Source organism: Myotis davidii, unplaced genomic scaffold, assembly GCF_000327345.1.
Source record: "Myotis davidii unplaced genomic scaffold, ASM32734v1 scaffold380, whole genome shotgun sequence".
Lineage (NCBI taxonomy): Eukaryota > Metazoa > Chordata > Mammalia > Chiroptera > Vespertilionidae > Myotis > Myotis davidii.
The window spans coordinates 250,313-257,743 of NW_006292338.1; positions in this window are offsets into that span (position 1 = coordinate 250,313).

Sequence of the window (7,431 nt, forward strand, 5' to 3'; positions counted from 1 at the left end):
AAACTATAAACCTTTAAAAAAAACAAGGGAGAAAATCTTTGGGATCTAAAGCTAGGCAAAGAGTGACTAGACTTAAAACGGTCAGCACAATCCTTTAAAGAAATCCATTTTAAAACCTACCGATAACTTAGACTTCATCAAATTTAGAAACATTTGCTTTGTGAAACATTACATTAAGTGGATGAAAACACAAACTGCAGACTGAAAGAAAATAATTGTAACCAACCCATGTATCTGCACAGATGACTACTATCTACAATATATTAAAACATCTCAAACTCAACAGTAAAAAAAGCAACAACCAAAAAAAGAATCCATCTGATTAAAAAATATTAAAAGATACTAAGAGACATGCCACTGAATTGGATACGTAAAGGGAAAACAAGCAGTGCAAATATTATTTTGGAGGGGGGCGGGGCTAGACCTGGCCACTTCGGGTTGTCAGTCAGTTGCACTACTATGGCTGCGGAGAAACAAGACACTTCAGGTTGCCTCTTGATGGGGCTACAGTGGTGGCCAGGCATGTGGCCCTTTTTGAGTCTGATGGTGGAACACTTCGGACTGCCACTGGGCGGCCTACTATAGAGGCAAGAGGTGTGGTGCTTCAGGCTCCTGCTTAGTGGGGCTACTACAGCTGCTGGGAGGGGGTGAGGTACTTCAGAAGGGGTTACTGCTAGTTGGAGGTTACCGTGCTGAGGGGAAGCATGGTGCTTTGGTCTGTCCATGGCAGAGGGTGGAGCACTTTGGAGAGCCACTTGGTGGAGCTACTATGGATGCTGGGACTTCGGGCGGGGGAGGAGTGCTTTGAGTTGGTGTTAGGTGGGGCTACTATGGTGGGGGAGGCACTTGGCACAACATCAACAATGTTGCTGGGGCCTTCCAGTGGCACTTAGTAGGGCTACTATGACAGCAGAGTGGCAGGGCACTTTGTGGTGTCCCTAGTGAGACTACTGTAGTGGAGGAGAGCTGGGCACTTCCAGCAACACTTAACTAGGCTACTGTAGCTGGAGGGAGCTGGGTGCTTCAGGTGGCCCATCCATGGGCCTTCTAGGGCTGTGGGGCACTTTGGGTGGCACTCAGCAGGGCTAGTATGGCTGTGGGTGGTGGGCTGAATGCTTCAGGCTGCTGCCCAGTGGGGCTGCTATGGCGGCCGGCAGGGCAGCTGGGCACTTCTGGCAGCACTCTCAGGGCTACTATGGTTGGGGCATGCTGCGCTTCTGGCTAGCATTTAGTGGGGTTATTATGGCTGCTGGCAGGCAGGGTGCTTCGTGATGTTCCTCAGTGGGGCTGCTATGGCTGAGGGGTGCACTTCCTGTGGCGCTTGGGAAGGCTAGTATTGACTATTGGGTGGGAGTACAGGAGGAGGGGGCCGTTTCTCAGCGATTCAGGTGGCAGGAGGCTAGGCGCTTCAGGCTGGTACTAGGTGGGGCTATTACAATGACAGGTGGGTGGAGCTCTTTGGACTGAGCGGGCTATTATGGCAGCCGGGGTGGGGGCACTTTGGAGAGCACTTGGTGCATCTACTCTGGCTTTAAAGGAGCAGGATGATTGGGGCAGGGAGTAAGGAAGAGGCTACTATGGTGGCAGGGGCTCTGGACTCTCTGGTAGTGCTTGGCAAGGCTATATGGCAGCAGGGGTGGGGGTTAGGCTTTTCATGCTAATGCTCAGTGAAGTTACTATGGTGAGGGGAGGGTTGAGTGCTTCTGGGTACTGCTCTGTGAGGCTACCTTGGCAGCAGGGTGCTGGGGTGTTTCTGGCTGCCTCTTGGTAAGGCTGCTTGCTAGGGCAGGGAAGCAGGAGCTTGATGCTTTGGGCCACTCTTGGTGGAGCAACTATAATGGGGGGGGGTGCTTCAAGCTGCTGCTAGGCAGCTATTATTGGGGGATTATTGTGGGGGCCTCAGAGTACTTCAGGCAGTGCTCAGTGAGACAACTATGCCTGCAAAGGGTGGGACCTTCCAGTAGCACTCAGCAGGGCTACAGTGGCTGTGGGACTGCAGCTCAGTTGGGTTACTATGGCCTTAGGGCATGGGATGCTCCAGGTTGGCGCTCTCTGGGTTCACAGTGGACAGGGAGGGGAAATGATCTCTGCCCCAAAGCCACACAACTCTGTCTCTGAGTTTTCTTGAGTTTCACTTTAAGATCCCTTCAAGATAGTCTATAGGACAGGCTCAGGCAGACTCCTCCCCAAGGTGTGAGCTTGTGTGGCATGACAGTGGGGTTGCATGGCTGGGGTTTGTGCAGTTCTAGGCCAATGCAGATTCTGGGGGAGTGATAACCCCAGGAAATATCCACACCTGTGGGAGGTGTGGAAAAACGACTCAATAGAGATACCCTGGTGGCTGTCCCTTCAGTTCTCTTCATGTTGCCACACAGCTCAGTCTGTTTTCACAAGACCAGTCTCCTCCAAGCTGCTCTCCTGCGGGATCCCAGGGTGAGTGGCTGGGAAGGAAATTCTGTGCCATGGCCCTTTAAAAGGGCTCCTGGGTTTTTAGCAGACTCTCTGTCACTCCCCAGTGGGCAGAATCATTCTGATTTTTACAGCCAGATGTTGTGTGGACACCACTTTTCAACTCTGTTGCTTTGGGCTGGGGAGCCTGGCTTGGGGTTAAGAACCCTCATTCTTTAGGATTACCTTTGCGACTGAGATATCCTTCTGAATTCTCAGCTGCTGCAAGTGTGTACAAGTCCAATCCATTTTGCATATGCACCCTTTCTACCAATCTTGATGTGGCTTCTTCTATAAATCCTTTGTTGTAAGATTTCTGTTCATTTAGTCTTCAGTTGGTTATTCAGGTTGATTGTTCTATAATGTAGTTGTAATTCCAGTTCGGGGCTGGGAGGAGGTGAGTGTAACATCTACCTACTCTGCTGCTATCTTTTTCTCCCTCCACTATATTCCTCTTTTGATGTATCCCCTTCTGCTATACAAACTTGTCAATCATGGATGAATTATAAAAATAAATAATCAAAGAAACTTCGATAAGATAAACATCCTCATAGAACAAAGATAAAACAGAAAGCTGGAATTATAAATGGGGCTGAAGATCAATATTCCAAAGCAGGCAGTGGGGGATATAAGTTTACCTCCTTTGAGAAAAGAAGGACTAGAAGGCTTCTATGTGAAATGGAAAAACGGAGTTGGCCTTGCTTCTTAAATCCAGAGGGTGTGAGTCATAAAAGTAGAGCAAAAACATTCTGACAACTACTGCCTGAGGCTACAACTAATATGGAGCTGCCAGGCAATGTAAGCCTAAGGATAGGACATAGCCTCGAGACAGAGCTGCCTGAGGCTCACTACCAGTTCTGTATATCCTTCATATCCCTACTATGGAGAAGGCCCAAACCTTAATTATGAGAACTGCTTCTCAACCAATGGCCCCAGGACATTTATGGAAGTAGCCTCCTAACTTTTCTGGGAGGAAAAAGCCTAGAGAAGGAACGAAAGAGAAGACAATGTAAAGCAAAAATCTGTTCCCCTTAGATAAGTCTGTGATCCATGATTCTAAAATGCTTGAGGAAATGTAATACTAAGGAAGAGTCAAGAAAGTAAACATCAAGAGTATCAAAAGAGGAGTTATTTTTTGAAGATATAAATATCATAGAATAGATGAATGTTTCAATATAATCAAAATTGGGATATTCAAAGGCATGAGGATATAACATGCATAAAAAGAACAAGAAAGTATTAAACAAGAAGTTGCATACATAAAACAAGGTTGATATGAAAAAGAATCAAATTAAAATATGGGTAGCAAAAATATAATAAAAACAAAATGAATAGTATAAATTCTAAAAAACAATGAAGAGATTATTACTGATTGATAACACTGAATACTTCACCTACCACACAGCAAAAAAGATAAAAAGAAATACATGCAGGAGCAACTAAAATTCCCACAAGTTCTATTGATGATCCTTTACACCTAAACTTCACTCATCTGTTCCAGGATACTGACAATGGCAGGGAAAGAATATCTGATAAGATATTTGTTGAGAATTGTCTGAGATTAAAGAGATACATAAGAATTCAAGTTAATAGTATACTTGGCGTACCAAATAGAATAACAACAATAAAATAACATAATAGATCTATAGCCAGATATATAATAGAGAAAATTTCAGAAAATCAGGGATAAAATTTTAAAAAATTAAAGTCAGAATAAAGCAACGGTGTTTTTAATTAATTGTTAACAGCAATTTGACAAACTGCATTTCTAATTATCAACAAGAAAACACAAAAAGTGGGCCAAAAGCTTTAAATTTCTGAGAGGAAAAACAATTATGAACCGAGATTTCTATACCCAGCAAAAATGTAATTCAAAAGAAGGAGAAAATGAAGACATTTTTAAAAGAAAAAGACTAAATGAAGCTTCCACAAACAAACCTTATATTTTCTTCAGTTAGAAGAAAGATCTTATATATTTACCATTATTTTCTTACTGAAATTAATTTTCAATAAGCTATTGACCAACATATTCAAACTTTCCCCAGACTCCTTACAATCCCCCTTTAACTATTTGTTTCCCAGGGATAAATTCTCCATGTTCTCCAGTCTGTTCAGGACCTATGCCTTACTATGGTTGGTTCAGTGGGGACAGGATCCCTGACTGGTATACCCTCACCTCTGGAGTAGGATGCAAATATTTCTTATTCTATCCAGTATCTTCTCAGTTTACATCACCATGTCTTCTTTCTGTTCACTGCTCTTTAAAATGTTTCTGTTTTTCAGAGTGGCATCTATGTCCTTCTTTTCTTATTCAATATTTTCTCTTAACATGCGAACTTTTAATCACCTGGAGCACTTTTTAAAATAGATTCTTGTATCTAACCCCAAATATATTAAATCCGAAGGGAGAAGAGTGAATCTTATAACTGCATTTTTAGCAATCAACTCAAATAATTCTAATGCATACTAGAGTTTAATAACCAGTGCTTTTTACTGGTATAAGCCTTTACTAGAGGTCCTGTGCACGAAATTTGTGCACTTGGGGGGTGGGGGGGCCCTCAGCCTGGCCTGACCCTCTCTCAATCTGGGAGCCCTCGGGGGATGTCTGACAGCCACGGAGACGGGAGAGGTTCCTGCCACCACCGCTGCACTCACCAGCCGTGAGCCAGGCTTCTGGCTGAACAACGCTCCCCCTATGGGAGTTCACTGACCACCAGGGGGCAACTCCTGCATTGAGCGCCTGCCCCCTGGTGGTCAGTGCACATCATAGCTACTGATTGTTCCACCATAGGTCCGAAACCTGTTCTCCGACATCCCCCTAGGGGTCCCAGATTGCAAGAGGATGCAAGTCAGGCCTAGGGACCCCACTGGTACACGATCAGGGCTGGGGAGAGACACAGGAGGTTGGCCAGCCAGGGAGGATGCACAGAAGGGCTCCAGGGCATGTCTGGCCCATCTCACTCAGTCCCGATTGACCAGACCCAGCAGCAAGCTAATCTACCGGTCAGAGCGTCTGCCCCCTGGTGGTCAGTGCATGTCATAGCAACTGGCCAATAAGTCAACTGTCTCCCCCCTGGTGGCCAGTGCACATCATAACGAATGGTCAACAGGTCAAACTGTCTGCCCCCTGGTGGTTAGTGCAACATCATAGCCAGTGGTTGAGCAGCCTTAACATATCATTAGCATATTATGCTTTGATTGGTTGAATGGTCGACTGGATGACAGGACACTTAGCATATTAGGCTTTTATTATATAGGATAGCATTATCATGTTTAGCTTTTGACATAACAATTCAGTGATAAGTCACAAAATTTATACCAGAATCAAACCCATGTTCTAAATTGCATATGAGTATATACAACCACCAACTGGTCATCCTATATAATAAAAGCCTAATATGCTAAGTGTCTGAACATTCGACCGTTTGACCAGTCACTATGATGCACACTGACCATCAAGGGGCAGACGCTCCGACTGGCAGGTTAACTTGTTGCTGGTGTCCAGCCGGTCGGGACTGTGCAAGACAGGCCAGACATGCCCTGGAATCCTCCTGCGGCTCCTCCCCAACCCCAATCATGCACCTGTGGGGTCCCTCAGCCTGGTCTATGCCCTCTCGCAATTCATGACCCCTCGGGGGATATCAGACTGCCAGTTTTGGCCAGATCCCCACGGGCCAGGCCGAGGGACCCCACCAGTGCATAAATCCGTACAGTGGACCTCTAGTTTTAATATAAATGTCCTACATATACCAAAATATTACATCCAAATTTGAACTTATCATTTTACCCCTTTACTTCATGTAGTCCCTGAGCTAAAAAATAAAAATAAAATAAGTGAATTACTTTAAGCTCCTCTGTTCCTACCTACATTTGTTCCCATATTTTCTGTCACTCCTCAATCCATTTATCCTGAGCTCCAGTTATTGCTTACTGGGGCCTGGACATGCCCATCTGAGAGTTTACACTCCCATTCTACACATGGAACACTCCAAATCTATTAATATTTGTTCTAATATAACCTTTTCCTTGAAGCTTTTTTCTCACTCCCCAGCCAGGTCTCCACCTCTGTTTCCAGACCAAGGTCTCAATCACAGCACTTCCCATATGATCTGGAAACTACCAGCTTATACCTGTCTGCCCTACCTGGCAGGGAGCACTTGCAGGAAAGGTATGATCAGGGTTAATTTGCTTTTATTTCTCAAAGTTGAGTATAGAACTTAGGTTGGAGCAGTACTTAAACACTTGTTCACTAAGTAAAAACACAAACACATAAGTGAATTGACCAATGTTCATAGAATCTACAAATTCCAAATCAGCTTATGTATTTTTAAGGAATATTGTGAGCTTCCTGTGAAACTTTTAGATTCCCATAAAACCCATAATTCATTCTACAGGAAGTTTGCATACTAATGAGAAAATTGTGATCCTCAAATAAGAAAATCCAAGTAAAAGCCTTTAATGTTTTTTCAAACCCATTTTTCAATATGAAACATGTTTCCTGTTCTCTAGAGATAAGGAAGAACCTTGTGGACATTGATAAACCTTTTCTCTGGTTATCCCCCTGTTCGTCATATAACTGTTCTAGTCTCTGGATTGACTTGATGCCCTTTGTCTTTATGAGCCTTTAATATAAGTGCTGGATTAATAAGTAGTGGAGAGTGCAATAGTTTTCTCTCCCTGAATCCTTTCTTAACATATTTGGATTCTTAGAGTTAAATAAAAAATAACAAAAACTGGTCTTGTTTGAAGAATCTTAAAGGCTTTATTGAAATTATGTCGCTCCATAGATTAATCATAGGAACTAGGGCCATATCTATATAAAGATAGCCATTCTGAACAATGTTTCCAATAATATCAAAAACAGAAAAACTGCCAAAGGAACCATTTAAAGTCCTGATTTAATTTAAATCTTTTCCAATATTAAAATAATCCACAAGTGATGGAGGAATAGAGAGCATTTGACACTATGACCTTGCCCCTTAT